Source organism: Alligator mississippiensis, chromosome 16 (assembly GCF_030867095.1).
Source record: "Alligator mississippiensis isolate rAllMis1 chromosome 16, rAllMis1, whole genome shotgun sequence".
NCBI classification, from domain to species: Eukaryota; Metazoa; Chordata; order Crocodylia; family Alligatoridae; genus Alligator; species Alligator mississippiensis.
The window spans coordinates 26,100,799-26,127,749 of NC_081839.1; the positions used below are offsets into that span (position 1 = coordinate 26,100,799).

At 48.6% G+C, this 26,951-nt stretch overlaps 1 long non-coding RNA gene across 2 annotated transcripts; it reads left to right on the forward strand.

The window, feature by feature from the left end:
• Positions 1–23,895, forward strand: LOC132246582 (uncharacterized). 2 transcript variants are annotated; one of them, XR_009457977.1, is made up of 4 exons: positions 5–148; positions 1,034–1,262; positions 12,876–13,479; positions 23,125–23,895. It is a non-coding gene; the product is annotated as an uncharacterized LOC132246582 (long non-coding RNA). The 2 variants fall into 2 exon arrangements; XR_009457976.1 differs by lacking the exon at positions 23,125–23,895 and having other exon boundaries at positions 1–148; positions 12,876–15,394.
• The last annotated feature ends 3,056 nt before the right edge of the window (positions 23,896–26,951 follow it).

Genomic DNA, 26,951 nt, shown 5'->3' on the forward strand with positions numbered 1-26,951 from the left:
ACAGCTTTGCATCACTGTGAGTCTGAAAAGGGAGGAGGGCTTCCTGAAGAAGAAGTGTGAAAAGGCTTGAATTTCCAGAGCTCTGCAGTTCCTATTGTTGCACAGGTCTTGGCTTGGGGTAGGGCAACCACCTTCTCAAAATGGAAAGGTAGGACACATACCTGCCTCCTTCTCCACCACCTTTGCCAGCGGCACAGCTGGAGCAGCGCAGGGCAGAGGGAAGCAGAGCAGAGGCAGATGTGGGCTTTGGGCTCCCCACCCTGCTGCTCGTGGGAGCCCTGCATCACTTGCATGACCCTTGCCTGTCCAGCAGCAGCAGAGGGTACAACTCCATGGTGCCATCACGGCCTCCTCTGCTGCCAGGGCAGTTGGGCACATGGCTGGTACAGGGACCCACCCTCACCCCACCCAACGTCCCCTAGATGAGCCACCTGTGGCTCTGTCTTGCGCCCCATGTACTGCTGTGGCTGGGCAGTAGCTTCATCCCCTGTCCCACTCCATTCTTCGCTGTAGGGGCCTCTATGTGCCCCCTTCCCCAACCAGAGACTTACCTGCAGGGAGCTGCTCTTCACTCTGTCTGGCTGTATTCCTGGCCACGTGCATGTGCACGGGCATGCAGATGTATGTGGCACCCCCTGCATCCCACTCCCAGCAGCCCCTTGCAGGCTGGAGCCACTGCCAACCTGCAAGGGGAAACCTACCATTTCCAGATCCCTGCATGACGCTGCGAATCCAGGACAAATGCTGTTCCTGGAGTCGTGCAGCGTGGGACCCGGACTTGCTGATCCTGTTCCAGACTGTCCCACCCAGTTAGGAATGGGTGGTCACGCTAGCTTGGGGCATGCCTTTCACCGCTGTAAGTGAGGAGCCAGTATAGAATCAGGACTGACACATTGATCTGAGCCCAGGTAGCTCAGACAGTGCTGCAGGATGTTGTAGAGAGCCTAAACCAGTAGCTGCAGCAATAACCAGAGGCAGAAGGTGGGTCTGAGATGGAGATGAAAGGCATAATTTTCAATCTGTGCTTGTCAAGGGAGACCAGCAAACTCACTTTGCATAAGCTCAGCTATCCTCAGAGTGAACGGTGAGGGAACGACAGACACCGACTGTCTCACGTTGTATGTGGATCCTGGCTCTGTGCTGCACGAGGTGGATGGTCCTCACAGACTAAAGCCCTCAAATTACAGTGAGATGGAAAGGATCAGCTGTCCTGGAGCAAGGCAGAGTGTACCAGTCCAGTCCTGTACCAGACAAAACTGCAGGTTGGTTTCAAGGGGTGTCTCGAATGCAATGAGCTTTGTCATATAGCATGTGCAAAACCCACTTGGCTTTCTTCCTCTGTATTGGCACAAAAATGTTGTCAGAAAAGATGACAGTAAATAGACAGGCTCCTCTGGGAGGCTGGCAGAATCCCCTCTGGCCCTGTGGGTGTTGTCACTGCCAAGATACCCAGCCACCATACGAGTCCCACAGAGCAAAGGGGTGGGGAGGTGGGGAACCCAAAAGGGACTTTTGATAGGACTTCTAGTTTTTTAAACTTTTTTTTTTCACAATACATCTCTCCTGACAGTCCCAGTTCCCCCTAGCAGACAGGTAAGAATCATATGGAGGGATGGAGATCCAGGTAGACCCCTTCAGAGGGATTCACAGGAAAGGAGGAGGGAAGCATGGGAGTTAGGCTAGTCTCTCAGTGAACAGGTAATGCCAGCTTTTATTGGGATGCTGTCAGTTGTGCTTCACTAGAGAGAAGTTATTGCTTTGGGGGGTTTATAGAAGTGCTTGGGGGTTGGGGCACAATGACCTTTAATGCACAGCTTGAAGAGCCACACTAACTAAAAACACCCATAGCATCACATGCATCAGCATCCCCACACTGAAAAATGGCAGTGGGGTGCTTTGAACTCAAACTCATTGCATGAGCTTTGGTTTAAAGTTCCCCATGGCCATGTTTCAGCATGGGGAGGCTGATGCACATGAAGCTGGAGCAAGGTAATAATTACTATGCTCCAGCAGACTCGATTAATCGAGCCTGCTCTAACTTGCTCTAATTACAGCATGTTGAAGAGCCTCCCTGCATGTGTATAGGAGCCCGTGGTGTTTAATTTAGTCCTTCCATTTGGTTCTGCTTCTAATTAGGTTAAAACAAGAGGATGAGTTTGGTGAATTAGAAAGAGCTGCCACAGTTCTCAGGGAAAGACAGATCAGAAGCTGTTGATAAGGTCTATACTGAGGGTCCTGAGTTCAGTTTCTGCTGTCATCTGTGATACAGAGGCCACTTCTCTGGGTTTGGATCATCCAAAGAGTTCACTTAGCCTGAATGCTGGGAAGGTCTTTTTGAGCTGATGCTTGTAGCTGGTGTAAGGAGGGAGGCAGCAAGCATAACTGAAGGGGTTAAATTGACTAACCCTGAATTATTTCTGTAGGTTCTTAATTCCCTTTCCTAAATGACACATGAGAGATATATGCTGCTGATGGTGTCTGAAGGACAGGCAGGAGATAGCATGTTCCTGTCCACAGTGTTTTCTGTGGTCCTTGCCATAGTTTCTGTTCATTGCCATAGTAGCACATGAGGATGACATGCTCTCTCCTAGGGGCAGTAGTAGATAGAAAATCTTCTTCTATTTTGCTGACCATAATAATGTTAAGCAGCATCCAGCATAACTGGTGAGAGCACAGATAGATTAGCTGCCTGGGTTCTGCTTTCATTTGTACCAGACGGTCATGGATATATCCCTTGGGGATCTCTTGCTATCTGGGGATTCCTGGGGCATGATGTGCTCTAGCTGGGTCTCCTCCTAGCTCACTTTGATATAATCACTTCACCATGCACTTGGGCAGGAGCTGATGTGGCCTTCAGCTGTGATTGCTTCATTAGCCTGTAGAGAAGATGCTCAGCTTGCCCTTCCCTTTGTGCCACAGAGCAGCTCAGGGGAGATGCCCTGGAGCAGGCTTGGCAGGATCTTAGGGCCAGACTTCAATGCAAATGTCACTGGTGTAACCGTAGAAACCCCACTGACTTTAACAGAGATGCTGATGTTAAAACAGTTTTGGTGGAAGGAAGATTTGGCCCTTCAGTCAGCAGCATGGTCTCTCCATGAGCCTATCACATGGCTGCTAAATGATCCCATAACTACTTGTCATGTTTAAAAAACCTCTGAAAACTAAATGGGAACTGACAGAGAAGCTGGAAAAGTGGCTGTGAAGCAGGGGTGACACAATGAAGAAAATGAAACCAAGTGAGACTTGGAGCAGCAGACCATCAGGCTATGAGTGGCAGGCTGGGACAAGGGGGGCAGGTCTCCAAAGTGGGGAGTGAGTCTCAAAGAACACCCTAGCCTTTCCCATTAGCTTCAGAAATGCTGATCCCTGCTTTGGTGCAATGTTCAGACTGGAGGCTGCCATTCACCAAGGCTAGGGCCTGGATACTTGACTTGTGTGAACTGGCAGTGCTTCAGGAAGACAAATGGAGCAGTGATTTACACTAGCAGAGGGTAGGAATGGCAGTGTTCCCACAGCCACCAGGATGCCACACCTAGCTAATAAGGTGATAACAGCAGCACAGCTGCTAGTTTGACCACTTAGAACATATGCTAGATTTGAGGTCACTGAATTGCTCATTTAGTGTCTCTGAAAAGGATCAGCAATAACAGGGCATGGGGAGGGAGGAAGAAATGCCCTAAAGCAAATATCTTTTTTGCAGCTCTTTAAATGTACCCTCTCCCCATTAACCCACTGTGGGCCAACCGTGCCAAAATTCCCCCTGGCTTCCAAGAAGTGTTAATGCTACTCATGTTAGGAGTGTGAAGAGAGAGCATTGGTACTTGCTGAGAGACAGCACCATTTCCTGCGCCCTGTCAAGGAAGTGAGACATAAGACTAGCTGGAGACTTGGGCAGCTGAGGCTGGCATGGGGGGAATAAAAGGTAAGAAACTGGTGCTGTTCTCCACATGTAGGTATTTGAGAACAAGCTGGTTTGTATGAGCAGCAGCTGTTGCCTTGGCTAATACATCAGGGACCCCTACAGCTCAAAGGCAGAGTGGTTACAGCTGGAAGCTGTGCAGCCAGGTTCCCTGGCTGTATCTTTAACAGGTCATACATAGCTGTATAGTAATTCTCCCACATAGGTAGGCATGTCCAAGAAGCAGTGTGGCTGGGTCTGGCGGTGCTGCAGGTGGGCTAATCAGTTACTGATTAGTGCTGATTAGGCCACCTGCAGTGCTATGAGGACATGGCTGCACTGTGGGGCATTAGCCCCAGCCACAGACTTGGAGGAAGTTCAGGAATGGCAGCAATAACTGGGGGTGTGGGGCAGACAGTGACCTGCGGCAGCAGCTTCAGCCAGGCTCTTTGAGGTAAGATTAACCACACTGCTGATGGTCATCTCTTCCCTTGCCTGCTCTCTCCTCAGTCCTCCTGTGTGGAGCTGCATGGTATCCTTGAGGCTGCTGCTTCCAGGCATGATCATTTGACCAGACAGGTGTGGCCAGATGTGCATTTTCTCTCTGGTGGGTGACATGCACACATCTTCTTGCATGTGTGTGGGGTTGTATAGGCCTGCACATGTGCTGTTTCTCTTGTGTTTATTCTGCCTAGGCATATCTGGCTCTCTGCTGAGAAAACATAAGTGAGCAGAAGGCTTGATATATTTTGTACTGAGTTGTTTGGGAACAGAGGGTACAAAGTAAGTTCCCTGGGGGAATGCTAGAGCCTGTCATGTTGGTCGCTTGCTCCTTTCTGTTCCTTCTGAAAGTTTGACTTCACTATCTTCAGTCAAAGTCTCTGGTATGGATCCAAAACCTTTTGCGGGTTTTGGACCAAGAATCAAACTTTCTCCATAAACAAACACACTCCTTGGAACAGGAATGTTTTAATTGCAACCAAGTTTTTTCTACCAAAAAAAATAGTTTTGAAAGAAAATTGGTGACCTGCCCAAATAAGTGCCTATTTCTGTGAAAGCTATGGAGAATGGAAACACCAGCTATCGATTCTCACCCAGGGGGCATGATAGCATTGTGACATCAGTAGGCTCAGATGCACCCCCCCCCCCCCCATCAGCTTATGCCATTCGGTCATAATTCCCTGTTATGATGCTACAGCAGCCGCACAGGAGACAGCACCTTTCATTGTCCAGGTTCTCAGTACCATTTCAGAACAAGAGGCCTGCCGGTGCATCTGATCTCATACAGAAGTAAATCAGGAGTGACTCCACTGGAGTATATTCATTGTGAGTGCAGACATGGACAGTGTCCCTGACTGATGATGACACACCAGTTCTATACCCATGTTAAGTCAGTAGGGTCATTCCTGATGTATCCTATTGTAAGTGAGATCAGAGTCAAGCCCATCATTTGCCAAGTAAGAAAACCCCTGCTCATGAGACACGGCATTTGGGAGATGAGGGAAAGGTCTTGCTTCCTTTCCTGTTCCATGCTGGTATAAATAGGATGCAACTCTTCTGCAGTAGATGAGTCAGTTCAGTGTAGACCAGAGACGATGAGGTCTGTTCTTCTGGTGTTCAAAAATGATCAGGTTTCATCCCTGAGCTGGTGACGGGTGAGCACTAGATCTGGAAATCCTATATGGAAGGGGTAGAGTGCATTCTCACAAATCCGTGTTAACTTGATAACCGTATGTGTTCATGCCAGACACTATCCTCTGCTACTCTCTTGTGAAACCTGCAATGACCTCTATGAAGATTACTTGGAAGCAGAGCCTGTTAAATAATATAAAAGCAATATTTGTTGTTCATTCTCTCTTGTTATGAAATTCCTTAACTAAATTATTTAGGGCATGGTTCTACAGCCAGCATTTTTCCCAGTGATACCACCCAGATCAGAGAGTGGCTTTATCTGAAAGATTCCTCTCTGCAGCCCTTCTAGCAGCAAGTTGCACTTAACCTTGCAGGTTAAGTACCCCATTAACTTGATTGTTGCCGTCAACCCAGGTTTTATTAGCAGCATAGAAGTAGTTGGTCAGATCATGGTCTGTTTGGTCAGAGGCAAGGGAAAGATTCTCTTAGGATGTGAGAGATGTGAATTCACTGCCTGGCTTAGACACCAGCTCTCCCTGCTACCTGGAGCCAGGTTTCCAAATCTTTGTTTGTCAGGGTTGGGTTCTGGTGCTCCAAAGCTCAGTTTCCCCCCTGGCACCTAAAAACAGCAGCAGGATTTGCAAATGTGTTCAGACCCCAAGGTTTCCCATTGCTCTTCTCAAAACCATCATGTCTAAATGGGAGCTGCAGAGTACAGAACAATATTGAAAAACTCTGTGCCTTGGTTTCTCCATCTCTAACCTGACACAGAGGATACCACTTGCTACCTCTCTCAAGAGCATAATGAGGATAAATGAATGGCATGAGCCAGGATTCATGTTGCTCCTTACTCCGGTAGGTGCTTTATAAACGTGGGATCATCAATTCTTCCTTCCCCTCCCCCTGAAATAATCCAGTGAAATGACTCCAAAGCAACAAGCCATTAGTGGGAGTGAGCTTTGATGTGGACTCCAGTCTACAAGGAGTGAGAGAGGCAGTCTGCAGCTGTCTCCAATCTGCACTGTATCCATCTGGGGCAGGAGCCCTATCATTACTCTTCATTTTTCCTGATGCCGCATCCTGTCCAGGGCTTTAATTCCAGGGCTATTACCAGGCCTCAAAAGCCTTGGCCTCAAGGTGGGAAAAGGATGATGTTTCCAAGCCTGATTCCTACCTCCCTTACACCCATAGAAATGGGGAGTCAGTCTGTAGAAGTGAATGGACCCCTCCCAGGGCAGAAACCTAGGGAGAGAGAGCAGAATCAGAGGCGAAATGTTTACTGAAATGCTACTATAATTAAAGAAATGATAATGGATAGAGAGAACGGGAAAAGGGGTTGCAGCGCTCATGTTATCCATCTCTCAGAGTTTCTGACTGCATCAGAAACTGCTGAAGTGGATTAGTGCCCCACCAGAGACTCAAGATGGATTGACTGCCTGGGCCATCAACCCCTCCAAATGTACTTTTTTTTTTCTTTCTTCCAATATATCATGTGAAGTAGGGAAATTCTGCAAGTTTTCACATTGACTGAGCAGGCATTTCTTATGTTAAGTTATTTCAGTGGAAGAATGGTGCATTGTTGAAGTAAATGCCAGGAGGGCTGGAAATACACTTTGATCTTGACACCTGAACTGACAAATGACTTCATTCCCATGCAGAGCACAGAATTTTTATCACTAGATGGGAGGGGGTACAGTAGTGGTGTATGTTATCAGACTAACTTTTCTCGGTATTGTATAACAGAGTGGTGTAAAAGACCCACTGGGAGTCATAGTTCCTACCTTGTGAATGTTGGACTCAAAAGCAGGTCAATTAAAAGAGATGAATTTATAACCAGTACAAATCATGACTCTGACAGCTTATTATTAATGGATAAATGCAGGGTGCTTGGTGGAACCTGACTGTGCTGGGAGAGTAGCATCTGGTCGCTTTGAGCTGGAAGGACAGTGTGTGGCCTTCCTGCCCTTCAGCTCCTGGGCACCTGAATTCAGGCTGGTTTGATTGCCCAGGTTGGCATGTCAAATTGAGATGATGGGCCTTTTCAGAAGCTCATCCTAAAAGAGAATGTCCCTGGCAGGGACTACAATTAAGAAAAGCAGGGAGTTTGGGGAGTGGGGAAGAGAAGGGGAGACAAGCTCCTTGATGCAACATTATGAAGACTGCTAAGGCTACAATGCACCAACTCAGCCTGTGATAAAAGCCACCTGACATGTCCCCAGGTTCATCATGTAGTGAATGCGATCCGGTAGTGCAAATTGATCAGGGGAATTTTCTTGGAGTTCTTAAATATTTACTCCCAGCTTAGTTAAACAGGGCTTTGTTTGGAGGTTGGTAGGGCTGTGTTTTCTCAGAGTTTGTCACTTTTGCTAAGGTTACAGAAATTATTTTGCAAGTTATTAGCTGGCTGGCACTGTTAACTGTGGGGAGATTTCAATAAAGCAGGGAGAAGAATAAATAGATTCAGCCCTTGCCCTCCAGAAGCTCATTTTGAGGTGGTAAGGCTGCGTCTGGCTGCCCCTTCACCTTCTTTGCTGGCTCGTATGCTATGGTCTTGCTTGATGGAGAGGAGGGATGGTTCTGTGGCATTGATGGTAGGCTAGAATTAGGAAAGACTCCCCCAGCCTGCTTGACTCCCTGCTTTGACACAGATGTTTTATATGGCCCTTGACAGATGTGCAAGTAACAGTGCAATGGGATCTGACATTCAATTCCCACAATCACGCTTCTTGCCATGCCACATGTGTATGGCAGAGGTGTGATTGTGGGTCAAACATGAGATCCCATCGTGGCTTATTGTCAGTGCACAGGGAGCCTGGGGTCATGGGCCTGGGCTCCCCCCGCACTCCGGAAAGTAGCAAGTTCCTACAGCGGGGAGCCTGGACAGCTGATCTTTGCTCCCAGCTGCAGGGGTGCAGCAATCAATTGATGGGGCTCCAAGTCATGGGGTGGACCCCATAGCTGGAGCCTCAGTCTGGCCACACATTTAGTGAATGGTGTGATAGGAAGCAGCCACAAGGCTATTACACATCTGTATAATAATTTTGTAGCTTATTTCTTTTCACTGCGGCATTAATTCTTACATTACTGTGTGTCTGGGAAACAACTTAAGATGTGATTCACTGGCTGATTCTGAGAAAATCACTTGGTCCATTCTCCTTCTGCAAAATGGCCTAATTGTTGTATCACAGGGGTACTGTGAGCTGTTTGGATACTAATGGGGTGGACAGGTGGATCTGTTCCCTTTTCGAAGGGCAGAACTATGGGTGATTGCAGGCTATGATATTGCCCACTTCCCAAGTACTTTTCTGTGTGTTTGAGAGCTCCAGAGGAGGGAGCTGTTGTTATTGTGGTTAAGGCTGTAAGATTGAAATCAGTTCTCAGTCCCATTCCCTGCTCTGCCACTGACTCCCTGTACAGCCTTGGTCAAGTCAGAGATCCTCCCCACTCAAAGGTATTCAAGTGCCTAAAGATTCAGATGGAGGCTGGCATCTCTTTGTACTGAACCTCTGCTACCTGGAGCAGAGCACATCAAAGTCGCAGAGGTTATGCTTGTATCCTTTTGGGACGGTTTACTCTGATAAGCTGTTGCCTCTTAGGGGGTTTATCAGGGTATAGGTTGAAGCTGAATACAAAAGCTCTGCCTACCATGTAGTTTAAGGCGGGGGGGAGGTCCAAGCTGGCCTGTCTCTGGGGGCATTCCAGCAGCAAGAGCAGCCCTCTTCCCCAACTGCCCCAGCCATGCCAGGCAGGGGCGAGTGTCCAAGTGAAAGCATAGAGGCTTTCGGTGCCCATTCGTGCCACTCACCGCAGAAATCATTGGAAGGACCAGGCGGAGAACAAGCAGAAGCCCATACTCAGGGTGACTAATAGACTAATACTCTGATCTCCCGGCCACAAACATGAACAGTCACCTGTGGTCCCTGGGTAATCTATCATGGCTCGGAAGATGCCCCTTGATGCTGTAATAATTGCACCTGGATCTGCCTAACTTTAGGCACGTGGCCAGTCCCATTGCAGTCTGTGAGTGTTAAGTAGGTGCTTAAAATAGATGCCTGAGTGCATATGAGTGGGGTTATGTATGGGCTTAAAGTTAATCATGCACTTAAGCCCTCATTCAGCCAAGCACTTAAAGAAGGAAGTTACCAGTCTGAACAGATGCAGTAAATTTCTAGTATGTTAGAGCTGTTCCTCAATTAAGACTCTCCATACTGCTGCAAGCAAGGTGGCGTTATCTCCATCTTACAAATGTTTGCATTATCTTACACGGTGGTAAGGGGCTCTCCCAGGGCCACAGAGCAAGCCAGGAGCATTGCTGGCAACACAAGCCAAGACTCCTATGTTTTACAGTCTCTTGTTCTAGCCACTAAACATACTACCTCTAGTCGGGCATGTAGTTAACTGTTGCCTAAAAATCTACAGTCTCTGACTGGAAGGAAACATCCCAGCTGAATTCTGCACTATGCTTTATTAACATACTCCTGGCACATAAATCTAAGAAAGTGGAATTGGGAAAGAACTTTTCTGCCTCCAGTAAAACTTGCCTCTAAATTATTTAACGAGGTTCTTAAGCAACTCAGCCATTTTGCACTGAATTTGTCAGGACTACATCAGCTGTATACTGCACAATGTGACAGCCATACTTTTATTATGAGCAGTGTATTAATCTTGGAATAGTGCTATTTGTTTTCCTCTCTTGCTTTTATGGTGCTTAAAAGCATGTATCTTTCCCTGAAAATCAATAACTAAAGCTATGAATAATAAAAAACACTGCAGCGAATGGCTTATAGCGATCCTATGGATTGTGAGTTTCAGCCATAATGACTCTGTTTGCTATCCATTAACTATGTGAACTAAAAAGAATTATGCAGATTATAATAGCTGTATCAACATAAGTATGTTTTGCTGATAGACTTTCTTGATTGGATTTGCAGGATATAACACTGCTAATCCCCTATGAAGAAGAGCTGATTATATTAGTGTATTGTAGATGAAAATTTAAAAAACGATTAAAAAAAAATAATAAGGAGCAGCAACTAGACCTAGATTGTGGGATTTTCAGAAGTATGTTAATTGTTAGTCTAGCTGCTATAGAAATTAGGGGGAGTTTTGCTATTGACTTCTGAGACACTAACCCACAGTGGTTGAGGCTGACTTCTGTGCTGAAAAGCAGCCTTGCATCACAAAGCCTTTAACGTATGGGTAACACTCGATGCAAAGCCATGTCTGTCCTGTGTGAAGGGGTGAATTTCATGCAGTGTGTGGACAATTGCATGTCTAACTTGCCTGAGCCATTACTTCCATTGTAGCTATAACATGGGTAATTATGCATGCAAATAGCTAATTCTGTTCATTTGTGCCAGTTTGCATGCATAGGCCTGGTAATTGCATGTGAAAATTAGATGAGCAATTATGCACCCCCCCCCTTTTTTTTTATTGGGCCAGGAATCAAGCCACTAATTGACATACAACCTGATCTAATTAATGTGAAAAGACTTTTACTCTGCTCTGTCAATTTGAGGTGTCCATCATTATGGTATTTAGGTGCTATATAATTTCTGTTCACTTGATGTTTACCATCCATCATTCATAATCTTGCCTGACAATGCTGGGACCCGGGTGCAAACTTCCCCCAACAGTGAATCTGAAATACCGGCAATAGGCTTGTAATAACACTACCAACTTCTCCTGCAGAAAAACACGATATGGAAAATTATCAATAGCCCTACTTTACTTTTGGAAAGTCTGAGGCACAAGGCTGTGGAGATTTGTGCAAAATCACCCAGCAGATTAGTGGCCTGGCAAAGAAAAGAACACGCGTGTCCTCCATCTGATAGGCCACACTGCCTCCATGAAGTAACATAGTGGATAATCCAGTTTCCTTCAGTATTGGCAAGGGCATGTGTGTGTACCATTCAATGACATCTGAATGCTCCATGGATTCCATCTGTCTTCCATTATAAACCTGCTTAGCAAACTTTTTATTCTGGTTTGGACTTGTAAAATAATCATCTTCCAAGAGTGCCAGTTCCTCCTGGCATGTGCTGATCAGCATGACTTCATCCCAGTATCTGCATTGCAGATGGCAGTCACCCTGGCATTTGTGGTCTGGAGCTGCAAGGTGCTTCAATCAGTGGAAATCGGCATTAGATTTCATCCGGGGAAGATTCTTTACACCACCCCACAATGATACCTTGGGGCATTTGGGTGAAAAAATGGGGCTGCTTTATCTGAAAATAGAATTTTTGCATTTTGGGGGAAACTCATTTCACCAGGGACTATTTTTTCCCCCAGCTTGCTTTACTCAGGCACTCTGTCTGTGGTGCAAGAAAGCAGACTTCTGTTTCTGTCTTCAAGGTGTGCTCACCCTGCATTGCTCATTGCTGCTGTCATGGTTTGATCAGTCAGCTTAGTGCATGTCTCAGGAGGCCGAAGGCAACACTCCTTGCCACAGGGTAAAATTCAGATGGGGTACGAGGGGCTCTATTTCCACTACTTGGCCCAGGGGAGCAAATACTGGTCTTCCCGACTTGCCCCTTTTGCTCTTGTTTTGGCCGTAATTCTGCTTCCACCTTTTTTCTGATGCAATCAGAGCGGAGAGGGCAGGATGAGCAGGGTGTTGGCAAAGGGGAAAGCCAGCTATTATGCTCTAGGGGCAGAGAAAGTGATTCTACAGTGCTCCCAGGCCTGTTTGCGCTGCACCTGGGAATGTGGAGGTGAAACTGCCCTGTGGGAGCCCCCTCTCTTGGGCCATGAGAGCAGTGCTTGGGGTGGCTTTGCCAGTTCCTTTTCAGGTTCAGTGCCTGCAGAGTAGGAGCAGATGGGCTCGGCCTGCTTCTCGGGACCACCATGTAAGCAGATGTACTCTTAGTGGCTGGTCTGAATCCAGAGGAAGTTCATAACGTGCATGATTCGTTACTACCCCTTTAGTGCTGTTTGTGGAAAAGGTGCTTTCAGCCCATTTTCTAGGAGCCGGGGCACCCGCAGCAGTTGGCACTACCTGATCTTCCTACCGAAAGGCTGTGGACTGCGTGGGTCGTGGCGATAGCTCTCCTAGCATGGGCCATGCTGGCATTGGAGAAGCTTGTGTTGCTGCTGCAAATGTTCTGTGGTTAGAGGAGGAGACTAGCTCTCAGGGGGCTATTGATGTGTCAGGAGGAGAAATAGGTGGAGAACTGCTTAATGTCGGCCCCTCCTCTAAGGGTGGATGGAAATGAGGAAGCAGTAAAAATTCACCCCCCCATTAGCATTACATTCTCTAGCTTGGAAAGCTGTAGCCTGTCTCTGCAGCGCTAGGTTTCCCCACCCTGGCTACCATCTCATTAGCAAATAAATTTGTTATTTTCAGGGTAACGCTGTGAGCTGATGTGATGTGCATATCATGAAGCCTCAAATGTACGGCGCACAGGATGGGGAGAGCTGCAGTGATGAATGTGTCATGCAAAATTCCAAGGCACTAATTGAAGGTGATTTCAACAGAATATTCAATTAATGTTCTCTTCATTGCAGACAGTTTGAAAAAGGGGCTCTTGTCTCTTGAGGATGTGTGTTACCGTGCAACAAACAGATGAAAATGAACTGTTTTATGGCCCTCTAACTGAAAGTCGATGCACCAGTTTTAATAAAATCTTTGTGGTGGGGAACTTGATGCCTTGGGGCCCAGTAATGACCTGAGTTGCATCCCTCCATCCTCCATCCCCACCTGCATCCCGCCCACGAAGACAGACACTGAATGTTGCCATTTAAGGCTTCTCAGAGGGCCTCTTTGGAGTTAGTGGGTGATCTCAGCCTGGTTCTTGGGAGGCAGGAGTTCACTGCACTTCATTGTCATCCTCAGCAGAGATTCTGGGGCATTAATTTTCCATGGAGAATGAAGCAATGGGCTCTCCAGGCCAGAGCTGAGGCATGTGGGCAGAGCAGAAGAAGAAATGACTCCCTGTTCTTGGAGCCAAGTATGTATCTCATTGGAAGCTTTCACTGCCATAAAAGCCCCACATTTTTTCAAACAAGGTCTATGATGCATAGGAGAGTCCGTTGGTTTCCATCATCTTCCTTCATGTTAGTGCAGCCGTATCATGCTGGAGAACAGATGGCATTGGTCCCCTTTGGGAGGAAAGGATGGTAATCGTGAACTTTTTTGCTCATCTCAATTTTGTCTTTTCCTCGAACGTCTTTCCATGTAATGTCTGTGTGTGAATGCTATTGTATTGCTATAGCAGGCCAGATTTTGAATCACTAAGGGAAGCTGCACTCCTCTCAGGGTCTTGTTGCACATTAATTTTAGGTGGCTCCTGGAGCTCTTAACCCTTGGGTTGTCATGCCCATACATTAACACCTGAAACTAGTTTCAAGCACACTTTAGATGGCTTAGTTATGCCACTCCAGGGCAGGATTATCTGGGATCTGTTACTCAGCTTATGTTCCATTAATGCAGGGGCAGGCAAAAGATGGCCCATGGGCCACGTCTGGCCTGCCGGGCCATTTTGTCTGGCTCGTAGGGCACCTCAAAAAAACAATTATTACCAGCCTGCAGCTGCCCCTCTAAAAGGCAGTGGGAAGCAGGCTTTCAGAGGTCATGCACCATTGGACTGGACAGGCTCTGTGCCTCCATCTCCCTGGGGCTCCCATGCTGCAGCTGGGAGCCTTACATGGAGGCACCAAGCATGATGGGATGCAACTGGACAGCTGGTGAGTGCGGAGGGGAGCTACTGCTTCAGTTCCCAGAACCGCACGTGGCAGCATGGAGCCCTCCCGGCCTGATGGTGCATTTGGGTGTGGGGAGGGTGGATGAGCCCTCCCTGCCACGTGCCCCCACCCCATAGCGCACAACCCCAGTCATGAGCCCTTGCAGCACTCATGGCCTGTGGGAGGCAGAGCCCCCTGGCAGTGCGCCACTCCAGCTGAGTCCCAGGAGCTGCATGTGGTGGTACGGAGCCAGCTCAGTCTGACCCAGCCTGCTGGCACATGCCTTCACACCAAACTGGGCTGGCCTTGTACCAGCATGTGGGACTTCTGGCACTGCAGGTGGAAGCTGCATACCATTGAGCCAGACCAGCTCCATGCCTCCATGTGGGTCTTCCAGCACTCCCCTGGGGAGCTGCATGTGGAGGCATGGAGCTGGCCTGGCCCAGCCCAGTGGCGCATACTCCTGGCTCCAGTGGTGAGTGCCTCCTGTGCTGGCATAGAGCCAAACCAGCTGCCCCATGGGGCACAGCTCCAGGAAGGAGAGCCAAGAGCTGCATGTGGTGGTATGGAGCCCACCCGGTCTGATGGTGCATGGACTGGGAGCTGTGGGGAGTTGTATGTCATTGGGCTGGGATGGCTCCACCTCCATGTGAGGCTCCCTTCTGGAGTGCTGGAAGCCCCACATGAAGGCACAGAGCTGGCCTTATAGGTTCATAGACATTAAGGCTGGAAGGGACCTCAGAAGATCACCTGTCCAGCAGGATGGCAGGTGGCTCCCACCTGTAGTGCCGGGAGCCCCACATACTGGCATGGAACCAGCCTGGTTTGAAGGCTTATGCCAGTGGGCTGGGCTGGGTCAGCTCTGTGCCACCATGTGCAGCTCCTGGGACTTGGCTGGAGCCATGCATTGCCAGGGGGATCTGCCTGCCATGGGCCATGAGCGCCCTAAGTGCCCACTACCTGCTGCTGCCACTGGTGCAGGGGGCTGTGCGATATGGGCATGGGGGGGGCCACCACACACCCACAAACTATGCATCCACCCAGACACACTCGCACAACCCCCTCATCCAGCCACACCCCATATACAAGAATAAGACTTCATTTTGAGCTATTGTGCAATCACCTGTATATACAATAGGCAAACACACATCAAGCAAGACTAGTTTTTTAAAAATAAAATTAAAATATGTTATAGTAGATGTTTTGATTCTTAATATATGATTTGCTTTTTCCTGGGCAACCCCCATCCTAAAAGGAGTACTTCTGGGGGCAACAGGAGGGATGTCTGGTGGCAAAGGTCGGGGGTTAGAGGTGGGGCTTCTGGTCCCAAGATGGTGATCGGGGTTTGGGGCATCTGTCAAGTGACAGGGTTACCCTTGTGGCCCTTGACAGCTCACCAAAAATTGTTAAGCGGCCTTCTGGCTGAAATAATTGCCCACCCCTTCATTAAGGTATGGCCGTTCCCCACAGATAAGAGGCCCAAGTTGCAGTTCTCCAGCATCCTAGGATGCAGTGTCCCTTGTCTCACCCTCCCGTGAACTGGGGCTTCCTTCCTAGGGCAGGGGCAGAGCAGAGGCAGGGACAGTAGCTCCCTGAAAAGCACTTTTCCTCACTGCTCTCACTTCTCGGCCACCCCAGAAAGCATGACCAGTAGCTCCCACACCCCAATCCCTGTTTATTAAAATGTGAGACCTTTCATTTACTTCCACTTCATTTCTTTTTAAAGTCTTTTACATTTGCCTTTTATCCTTCAGTGGATGACTTCCTTCATTTCCCTGCCCTTTCCCCGATCCCCGTTTCCTTTTCAGGTCCCATGCCATTAACTCTCTGCCTCCCAGCTTCATGTTCCTGCCTGCCCCCATCTCTCATCCCCCCCCGCCGCACCCCATACACCCCCAGAGCAGGGACAGAAGCCCGTCCTGGCCCACCAGCCCTGCAGCTCCGAGTTCTGCCCCATTCACCAAGCCTCCAGTGGCAAGTCACAACTGTGCAGGTTGGGGATAGTCGGACAAGGCTTTTAGCCTTAAAGTGTGACTGCTTGAGATTTGAGCTGCTCAAATGTTGATTGGTGTCAGTGCTAGCTCAAAGTGCAACATATAACCTCATTCTCCCAAAGACCTATGGTCCTCTAAACCAAAATCTCGTTCTCCTGGTACTCTTATTTGGTATATGCTGAGGAAGTTCACATTTGCAGTGATAATCTATGGCGCTAAACCATACTAACTCCAAAGGTGGCAGTGTGCACCAATAGATCAGGAGTTTAGAAGACCTGAGTTCTAATACCATTATGGTGGTTTATTTATAGTGTGACCTCAGGCAACATATTTCCCTCCCCATTCATTGTCATTGTTGCCTATTTTAACTGTAAGACTTGGGGGAGGGTCTTTTGACTTGTAACGTATAGGTACAGTGGTCAGAAAGATAGGACCATCGCTTCAGTGTAGGCCTCCAGGTACTATTGTAATGTAAGTAACTGAAACAAGTGAAGGGACTTCCTGATGCAGAATTCAAATATCATAATTTAGACCTGGATGATGAATTGAACCTATTATGTAAACGTAAAGGGCGTACATGGCATTACCTAGTGAAGCACTAATTTACGCTCTTGCATCCAAGTATGATTTAGCAATTTTAAAGCATTATTTATGATAAGAGCTTAGTTCCATTTTGCAGTGGTGAAAGTGTTGTGATGATGGGAATTTACAGTTCTCTCTGACAAGCAACCATAAACCAACCGCCTGGATGTTTTTCTATTGCTACAGGCTTAATTTGTAACATAAAGCACTTAATAATTGTTATTAATGAACCCTCCATGGCTGGTATATAGACACAGCTGGAAATCACATCTGTTATCAGCTTTGTAGCAAACTCTTGCAAGTTGAATGAAAAACATACACTGTGGGGAGCTGATAGCTACAAAAGGAAATGACATCAGTTGCCAAAGGAAGTGCTTGAAGAACAGCTGGGATTATGTTTTAGACTAGGGGTGCGCAAAATGCGGCCCCGCGGGCCAGATGTGGCCAGCCAGGCCATTCTATCTGGCCCACAGGGCCCCTAAAAAAAACTTAGAAAATGAATATTTATCTGTCCCCAGCTGCCTGTCATGCGGCCCTCGATGGTTTGCCAAAACTCAGTCAGCGGCCCTCCACCCAAAATAATTGCCCGCCCCTGTTTTAGACCATGTAGTTTTGACATGGGTTCTTGCAAATCAGCTTCACCCTGTCGCAATGGAAATTTTTTTTGACTGCCATCACCATGATGAAGAGAAAATAATGTAAGGATATTCTGCTTCTGTATATTTGCCCCAGTTGGGTAAATCTAATTTTGCAAAGCAAAGTACAGTAACGATTGGGATTTAAGGGATAATGCTTAGGGATCGTGCAGCTTTCACAAAGTAAATGTTTGTGGATGACGTTCGACATATGTGTGGGTGAGACAGAGAGGTGGTTCATTTCCAATGGCCTGGATAACACGTGGAACACTAAAAATACCAGTCGTTGGAGAATTAGGTTGAGGTTCTTAAAGCAGCTCAAAGGATTTTACATAGATGTGTTCCATTTTTAAACGATTGGAAGGTATGGCCCATATTTTAGAAGGGAGTAGTCGTTCTTGGGATATCCAGTTTTAGATGCCCTATCAAAGATATAGGTGTTCATCCTGTTCTGAAATCAGGCCCTTTTGAATGTGTCTTAAGTCAAACATAAAAACAATTTGAGGCTTACAAAATTTATAGAAAATTAGGGTTTATTCATAGATGTTAGGGTCGGAAGGGACCTCAATAGATCATCGAGTCCGACCCCCTGCATAAGCAGGAAAGAGTGCTGGGTCTAGATGACCCCAGCTAGATACTCATCTAACCTCCTCTTGAAGACCCCCAGGGTAGGGGAGAGCACCACCTCCCTTGGGAGCCCGTTCCAGACCTTGGCCACTCGAACTGTGAAGAAGTTCTTCCTAATGTCCAATCTAAATCTGCTCTCTGCTAGCTTGTGGCCATTGTTTCTTGTAACCCCGGGGGCGCCTTGGTGAATAAATCCTCACCAATTCCCTTCTGTGCCCCCGTGATGAACTTAAAGGCAGCCACAAGGTTGCCTCTCAACCTTCTCTTCCGGAGGCTGAAAAGGTCCAGTTTCTCTAGTCTCTCCTCATAGGGCTTGGTCTGCAGGCCCTTGACCAAACGAGTTGCCCTTCTCTGGACCCTCTCCAGGTTTTCCGCATCCTTCTTGAAGTGAGGCACCCAGAATTGAATGCAGTACTCCAACTGCAGTCTGACCAGCGCCCGATAGAGGGGAAGTATCACCTCCCTGGACCTATTCGTCATGCATCTGCTGATGCATGATAAAGTGCCATTGGCTTTTCTAATGGCTTCGTCACACTGCCGGCTCATGTTCATCTTGGAGTCCACTAGGACTCCAAGATCCCTTTCCACCTCTGTGCCACCTAGCAGGTCATTCCCTAGGCTGTAGGTGTGCTGGACATTTTTCCTTCCTAGGTGCAGCACTTTGCATTTCTCCTTGTTGAACTGCATCCTGTTGTTTTCTGCCCACTTGTCCAACCTGTCCAGGTCTGCCTGCAGCTGTTCCCTGCCCTCCGGCGTGTCCACTTCTCCCCATAGCTTTGTGTCATCTGCAAACTTGGACAGACTACATTTGACTCCCTCATCCAAGTCACTGATGAAGACATTAAAGAGTATTGGTCCAAGGACCGAACCCTGTGGGACCCCACTGCCCACACCCTTCCAGGTCGAGCCTGACCCATCCACCACGACTCTCTGGGTGCGACCCTCTAGCCAATTCGCCACCCACCGGACTGTCTAGTCATCCACGTCACAGCCTCTTAACACGTTGGAAGGGACCTCTGGAGATCATCTAGTTCAACCCGCTGCTCAAAGCTGGGCCATTCACAACTCTGTCATCACAACCAAGGCTTTGCTTACCTGGGTCTTAAAAACCTCCAAGGATGGAGATTCTACATACAACCTCTCTGGGTCACCTGTTCTAGTGCTTTGCCTCCCTTCTCATGAGAGATTTCTTCCTAATATCTAACCTAAACTTTCCTTGCTGCAGCTTGAGACCATTGCTACTTGTTCTGTCATTTGCCACCACTGAGAACAGCCCAGCTCCATCCTCCCTGGAACTGCCCTTCAGGGAGTTGAAGGCTGCTATTGAATCCTCCCTCAGTCTTCTATTTTGCAGACTAAATAAGCCCCGTTCCCTCTGCTTTTCCTCAGAAGTCATGTTCCTCAGCCCCCAAACTATTTTTTTTGTTCCCCTCCACTGGACACTCTCTCTCCAATTTGTCCACATTCTTCTGTAGTGAGGGACCCAAAACTGGACACAGGACTTCAGATGTGGCCCCACCACTGATTAGAGGAGGATTCACTTTCCTTCATCTGCTGGCAACACTCCTACTAATGCAGCCCAGTGCCATTAGCCCTCTTTGCAACAAGGGCACTCTGTTGTCTCATATTCAGCATTTTGTTCACTGTAACCCCCAGGTTCTTTTTTGCAGATCTGCTGCTTAGCCAGTTAGTCCCCAGCCTGTCCTAGTGCATGGGATTGTTCCATCCTAAGTGCAGGACTTTGCATTTGTACTTATTGAACCTCATAAGATTTCTTTTGGTCTGATCCTCCAATTTATTGAGGTCTCTCTGAATCCTAGCCTTACTCTCCAGTATTTTTACTACTCCCCGCAGCTTGCTGTCATCTGTGACCTTGCCTGAGAGTGCACTCCATCCCGTATTCCAGATTGTTGATGAAGATATTGAACAGGACAGGCCCCAGGATTGAGCCCTGGGTGACTCCACATGATACCAGTTGCAAAGTAGACATCAAGCCATTGCTTACCCTTTGAGCCCAATGATCCAGCCAGTTTTCTATTCACCTCGCAGTCCATTCATCCAACCTATACATCCTTAGCTTGTTTGCAAGAATGCTGTGGGAGACCATATCAAAATCCTTGCTAAAGTCAAGGTATATTATGTGCATTGCTTTCCCACATCCACAGTTGCTAGGCCTGCGTGAAGTGGCTAGCATTTGCTTCAGATTCGGCCGATTTTTCAGGGGATAGTGCTTCGATTTGGTGATTCGAATCACTGTCCTGAATTGATTCAGCTGAATCTCTGATTCAGAGATTCAGTTGCTGCCGAATTTCTGAATCACCCAGGCCCATCCCCTGCCCACTCTCCCATGGCTGTCCCACCTGCCCTAGCTCCCATCTCTTTGGGGGCTGCTGAGCGGGGAGGCAATCCCAGCTGCCCTCTGCTGTCCCACACTGCATAGGGAGCTCTGTCATGAGCCCCCTGGCCCCTGCCCACTCTCCCAGCTCCCCCATGGCTGTCCTGCCCACCCCAGCTCCTGGCCCTTTAAGAAAAAGAAAAACAACGCCCCCCCATTCACCAGCTCCTGAAGTGGCCTCTGGGCTTCTGGGGGCTCGTGCAGAGCACCCCATGCAGTGCAGGGCAGTGGGGATCACCCCCCACTGGGCAACATCCAGTGAATTGGGGCTTTTTTTGCTTTTTGGGTTTTGGGTTTTTTTTTTCCTTAAAGGGCTGGAGCTGGGGTGGGTGGGACAGTGGGTGGGGGTCAAGGGCTCAAGGCAGAGCCCCCTACGTGGCATGGGGCAGTGGGGGGCAGCAGGGATTGCCCCCCCACCGGGCAGCAGCCAGTGAGTGGGGGCTTGCTTTTTAAACAACTGGGACCTGGGCCAGGTGGGGCAGCCATGGGGGGGGGGTCTGGGGGAGTGGGCAGGGGTCCGGGGGTGCTCAGGGGGGTTGGGGGAGCAGGCAAGGTATAGGGCCTGGCAGGGGTCCCCCCAAGGTCCCCTCCCCTACCAGTCCGGGTCCAGCTCCCAGCTGCAGTGGGCGGGGACTGCCCAAATCACTGAAGCTCTCCGAATCTTTTCTGAATCGATTTGGAGAGCTTTGAATCAATTCAGACCTTTTTCATTGGCCCCCTGATTCAATTTGGATTTGGAGATTCAGCCACCGAATTAGGCCGAATCTCCTCTGAATTGAATTGGCACCCAAAGCTTCACACAGGCCTAGCTCTTATACTCCTCCCCAGTCATTTGTCCCAGTTTCCACTTCTTGTAAGCTAAGCTGGTCTTTTGCCGTACATGTTAGTCTCCCTGTCCATAAGGATGGTTCACTCCTGGGCCCTCAGTAAGGTTTCTTTAAAATACAACCAGCTCTCCTGGACTCCTTTTCCCCTCAGGCAGCCTCCCAGGGGACCTGGCTATCAGTTCACTGTGGGAGTCACAGTCTGCTTTTCTGAAGTCCAGGGTCCTTACCTTAATTTTTAAAAGATTTTATTTTTTTTTATTAGCCTTTTAAAAAAAATCCTTGCCAAAATGTGTCCACATCTGTTAGACAGATTTTGAGACCTCAGTGTTTCTGTAGACAGATGGGTATGAAATACCTGATGAGGTGAGGCATAAGTATTTTATTGGTAGGAGTTTGGGATGATAATTTTACTCATGTATAGCAAAGCAAAATATAAAGAATGATCTTGGTTCATTCAAGCAAATGCCAATAAAACCTATTATACTACCCCATCCAGTGCTCAGCAAAGGACTATTTTATGTCTTTCCTCCTGGAAAGCTGTGAGTCTAGCAGTATAGTACCAGGCATCTGAGCTCTGCTGGAGGCAGCATTATGATACTTGGATACAGTGGTAATAAGCTGTGCATGTACCTGAAGTGATTGCTTATTGTTGGCCCAGTGCTGATTAACAAAGGTTCTGTTCTCATTTAGCTCAAACAGCAAAAGCAGCGTGCCTTTGAAACCAGTGGGTTTGAACTCCAGCCTTGTGGCACACACACAGCTCTTTGGAGCCACAGTATGAATATAGAGCCATCAAGGAGGGTTTTGCTGGGTGTCTCCAGCCTTCAGACTTGTCTTCTTGTGTATTTTATGAAGCAGGTTTAGCTTCTAGTGAGGGTGAGAGTGCAGTTCCTGGGACTCTTGAGAGCAGGCCTTTGGGCCACAGCAACTCTTCTTGTCTCTGTGCCCCCCACCAGTGAGTTCAGTTCTCAGCTCTGCCACAGACTAGTCTGGTGACCTCGGACAAGTCACTTCTTTTCCCAGTGGGAATGCAACTTTCTCCATGTAATATATCTATTCAAACTGTACTATGCAGAGTACCTAACACAGATGGGTCCCAATTTGGGTGGAAGTACTTGGCTACCTTCATACAAATGGGAACAAAAATAATTTTGTTCTAAAGCTGAGTATCCGCTGGCAAGTAGGGATATCAGTAGCTGGATGGTTATAGAGAAGGTCTAATCCTGCAAGAGACTGTGTATGTTGGGTAAAATTAGGGGGTCTCACTCTCACCCTGCACTTTGTCCATTGTACCTTGCTTTTATTTTTTTTTTTATTTTAGTTGAAACAAAACAACACTTTAAGGCTGCATGAACCCATCTCTACAAGCATCACAATTTGCATAACTGATCTCTGGAAAGGGCTAAAGTAGAGTTATGTGGCCAAGCGTTAATTTATGCCTGTTCTTCAGAGAATGAATTTGTTACATGAAATCGTAATTTATGATGCGTGCTTCTATCTATTGTGTGCTGTGATAATGGAGATATACAGTCAGCTCTGACAAGAAGCTGTAAAAGAAATGGGTGGATGTTTCACCATTGCTGTAAGCTGAAATTCTAATGTGAGATTCAGTGGTAATAGCTAGTGATGTGATCAGATAGTCAGTGGAAAAACAGATACTAGAGATGGTTGGAAAATTTTAATGGAACAGTTTTTTTTTTTTTTCTCCCTCCCAGGAGATGTTGTTTCTTTAATATAAAAATGTTTCAGGGCTGTGTGAATTTCAACAGATTTTCTAGGGGAAAATAGTTGAAATGATTTCAAATGAAGTAGTATTCTGTTTTGACTTCTTATAATTTTGATTCTTTTTTAGGATGATATACCGTGGTTTGGGTAACAGCATTTCTATGTGATCAGGTTGAAGCAACATTTTTGAATGAAAACTTTTTTGATGTTTTTAAGCCCGTTTCTTCGGAAATTCCATTCCACGAACAATATCAATTTTTCATCTTGAGTCAGAGCAGAATCCGATTACAAAATGTTGGAATTTTCCATAAGAGAGAAATTCCCTTTTCCATCCTGCTCTCCCAGACAAGAAAGTAATGGGGATTTTCATGCCCACTCATCCATGCTAGAGCTGATGTCAAAGATGTTGTAGAAGCTTTTTGTTTTGTGTGCGGTGCCTTGCACAATCGGATTCTTCTCCATGACTGGGCTCAAGTGCTATTGCAGTACGTAAGGTGCTGAAACAGAAGACAGCAAGCATATAGTACTGTAAAGAAGGCTTAGTCGCATCTGAAACAATAGGCACCTAATCTCATTGGGTGCATCTACATGATATGCGGTAATGTGCATTATAATAGTTTACTGTACAGTAAACGTGTGTCTACATGTGTGTGTACTTACTGCACAGTAAAAACCCTTAATCCTGTGCTGCCTGTGCCTGCCCACCTGACTTAGCATGGTCTCTGGGCACCTGTGCATACCTGACCTGCAATCTGAGGCCAGGCAGTTTGTGTCCCTGGTACAAAGCATCTTATTGGAGAAATATTGCAAATTCTCACAAACAGCTCTACAGGGCCCACAGCTGCACGCTGGGCAGAGGCTGCCCCTGGCAGCCAGGTTGCGGCCTCAGGGTCACTGCCAGCCACATCTGAGGTCTTGTGGATGCACTGGTTTCGCCAGAGGAGGTCCCAGGACAGGACCCTCTTTCTGAGGCAGCTGGTGGCAATGTTGTGGGACCAGCTGGAAGGCTCATGGGCCTGGGAGGAGGCATGGGACTCCGCAAGGAGGTGCAGAACAGGTTGGACTGGGAGTTCTGGGAAGGGGGCTCTGTTTGTTGAGGTGGGGAGGTAGGAGGGGGCTCTTTGCTGAGCAGGGCAGGGGGCTCTGGTTGCTGTGAGGGAAATAATGACTTGTTCTTCTGATGTGTCTGCAGTGAGCGTGGTGCAGGGGCTGGGCGGGAGGGGTTGGGGGTTGGTGGGTGGAGGCATAGGTGAAGGGAGAAAATATTATTTGGGAGGCGTGTGTGTGTGTACACACACACACACACACACACACACACACACACACACACACACGCCTCCCCCACCCAGCAGGTGCACATGCCCCTCCCTCTCCCCCTGGATTTGTGTGTGGGGCAGAGGCGGGTTGCTGCTGTGAGCTGGGCTCTGCACCCTGCTGCCACTGTCTTGGGAGCTGCGCATGATGCCATGTGCGTGCTGCCACTGGGCAGGCAGAGGATGCGGCTCAGTCAGCACACGGACGGCACATGGCATTGTGTGGCATCCAAGGCAGCAGCAGTGGGGTGCAGAGCCCAGCCAGCCTCCACTCTGTGCAGAAATCCGGGGGGTATGTGCCCTCTGTGCCTCCCCCAGAGTGTATGCAGGGGTGGGAGCCCTCCTGCTCCTGGACAAGCCGCCCAACCGTCTCACCACCTGCCCCAGGGCCCCATTCGCCCCAGCCTCTACCCCACTACCATGGGGGCCTTGATTTCCCCCCGCCCCCCCCCACCCCTTTCTCTTCACAGACTTGCCTGTTGTAGCGGGCAGTGCTCTGCACACCACTGGGCTGCGATCCTGGCTGCGTGCAGGCTGCAGCTCATGTTTGTGTCTGTGTCTGTGTGTACCCCTCCCCACCTGCAGCAGCTGCCCAGAGCCTGCACCCGAGCTGCCCTGCGGCCCCCTGCACTGCCACCTCTGCCCCTGTGTTTGTGGGGGGTGGCTAAGCCCCATTAACCCTGGCCTTCTACTGACTATGGGTGGTGGCACAGGTGACCTAGAGCAGGGAGTGCTGGAAGAGGTGGTCAGCCAGGGCTTCCCACACCCAGTGCCCTAGCCCCACTGGCAAGTGCCTGGCTCTCCTGGGGCCTGGGCAGGGGGGGCCTGCTTTGGCCAGCACCATTGCCAGCAGGAGTGCAAGGTGCTGTTCATCACTGCCAGGGGAAGGGGCTGGGGCTGAAGCAGCAATAGCAGAATGGCCAAGGAGAGAGGTGCCGTGTGCTGCGCTTGCACTGGGCATGCTGCTCTTGGGCAAGAAAGAGGCTGGCCAAAGAGCAGAGACCGGGGCTGGCTTCTAAGGATGGCTGCCAGTGCTGGCAGCTGCAGCCGAAGCCTGGAGCTCCCCCCGGTAGCAGCAGGGGCCCATTACAGGGCTGCAGGGAACTTTGTGCAAAGAGAAGCAAATCTGCTCTCTAATCCCCACATGTGTAGACATCTGTCCAAAAGCACTTACACCAGAGTATCTTAAACCAGAGTAAACTTAGGTCAGATCAAATGCATGTATAGTCACACACACTAAGTCAGTGATGAGGCACATCTGTCAATGATGGGCATGTCAGGCATAGTTTAGGAACAGCCAGACACACCCCATGGCTCTATTTGCAGACATGCTTGGTTATAAAAACATGCCACATCTCGCACTGTGTTGGTCATCAGGATTATGACGAATGCTCCAGAAGTATTTTACCTTCCTCTGAAAGTTAATTCTTGGCTGCTGCTAGGATTTATTGTGTGCTCTGGTGTTTAGCAGCACCTGCTTTTTCCATGATGAATTGTGCCCACATGTGTAACTCCATGGCACAGCATTGTAATCAGCAGTTCTTGTAGTCCTCAGATATGCTGCTTGGGGTCTGCCAGGTGGTGTCATTTCCAGTAGAAAGCATTGGCAATAGCTGTGCCCATGTCAGCATTACACAGAGCTGTGTGATGCCCAGCCAGGTGTCTGCTGACTCCCCAGGCCTCTGGTACCGCTGCATAGTTTACGGTAGTGCTGTGTGAACATGCTGAGGATGGGTGATATAAGCCCTGCTCTTTGCAGAAGATGCTGCCCTTGTCTGCTGCAGAACCTGACTCTGCAGTGCTCTCTTGCAGATGTTTACAGCTGTAAGCTGTACAGCGGGGGCTGCTGTAAAGCGGGGGCTGCAGAGAGACACCCATCTCCTGAAGCCTGCTTTAGCATGGATTTGAATTGGACATTGACTGTGTATGTCAGCAAGATCAGTCCTTGGCTTTGTCTCCCATGGGTGGCAGGGGTGGGGCAGGGACACTGCAATGCAGCAAAAAGGAAAAACAGGGAATGAGACACCATGATTTGGCTTGTTGCCTTAATCATTAGGGCCAGACAGGAACAAGGAGCAGATAAGGGGCACCCTTCTGAAGCACAGCCCCTCCCTCGCTGTAGGACCAGAGGGTGGGAGTTACTGCAGCCTTCGAAAAAAGCAGCCTATTTTCCCCATCACGCCTGGCTTCACAGTGAGGGAATTGGTGTGGTGCAGGGGCAGCACTGTGCATCAGACTGACCCAAGATCTAAGTAGGTCTTTCCTGGCGCAGTGAGGGGCAGGGTGTACAGCCCCATGTAGCCTGCTGGTCAATTGGTTGCACACCCCAGCCCAGCCCAGCCCCTAGTCAGCTCTGTCTGTGGCTCTGTGATTTTTAATACTGGCCTAAATGAGGCATCCTGGGGAGATTGCAGGGACAAATGAGCCTCCATTCCCTGGAGGCACTTGAGTGCATGGGCAGCAAGGAGGCTGGATGCCTGCTCCTTAGGAAAACACGATAGCCCAGATTACCTGTGCGCATCCTGAGTCAGAGAGGGGCACCAAAAATAGCATTACGTCCTTGTTCATGTCTGCCAAGCCCAGTTTAGTCCGAGGCAAGCACTGGGGTGTTAATGAGCCAAAGTGTTTATTGCTCTGGTTG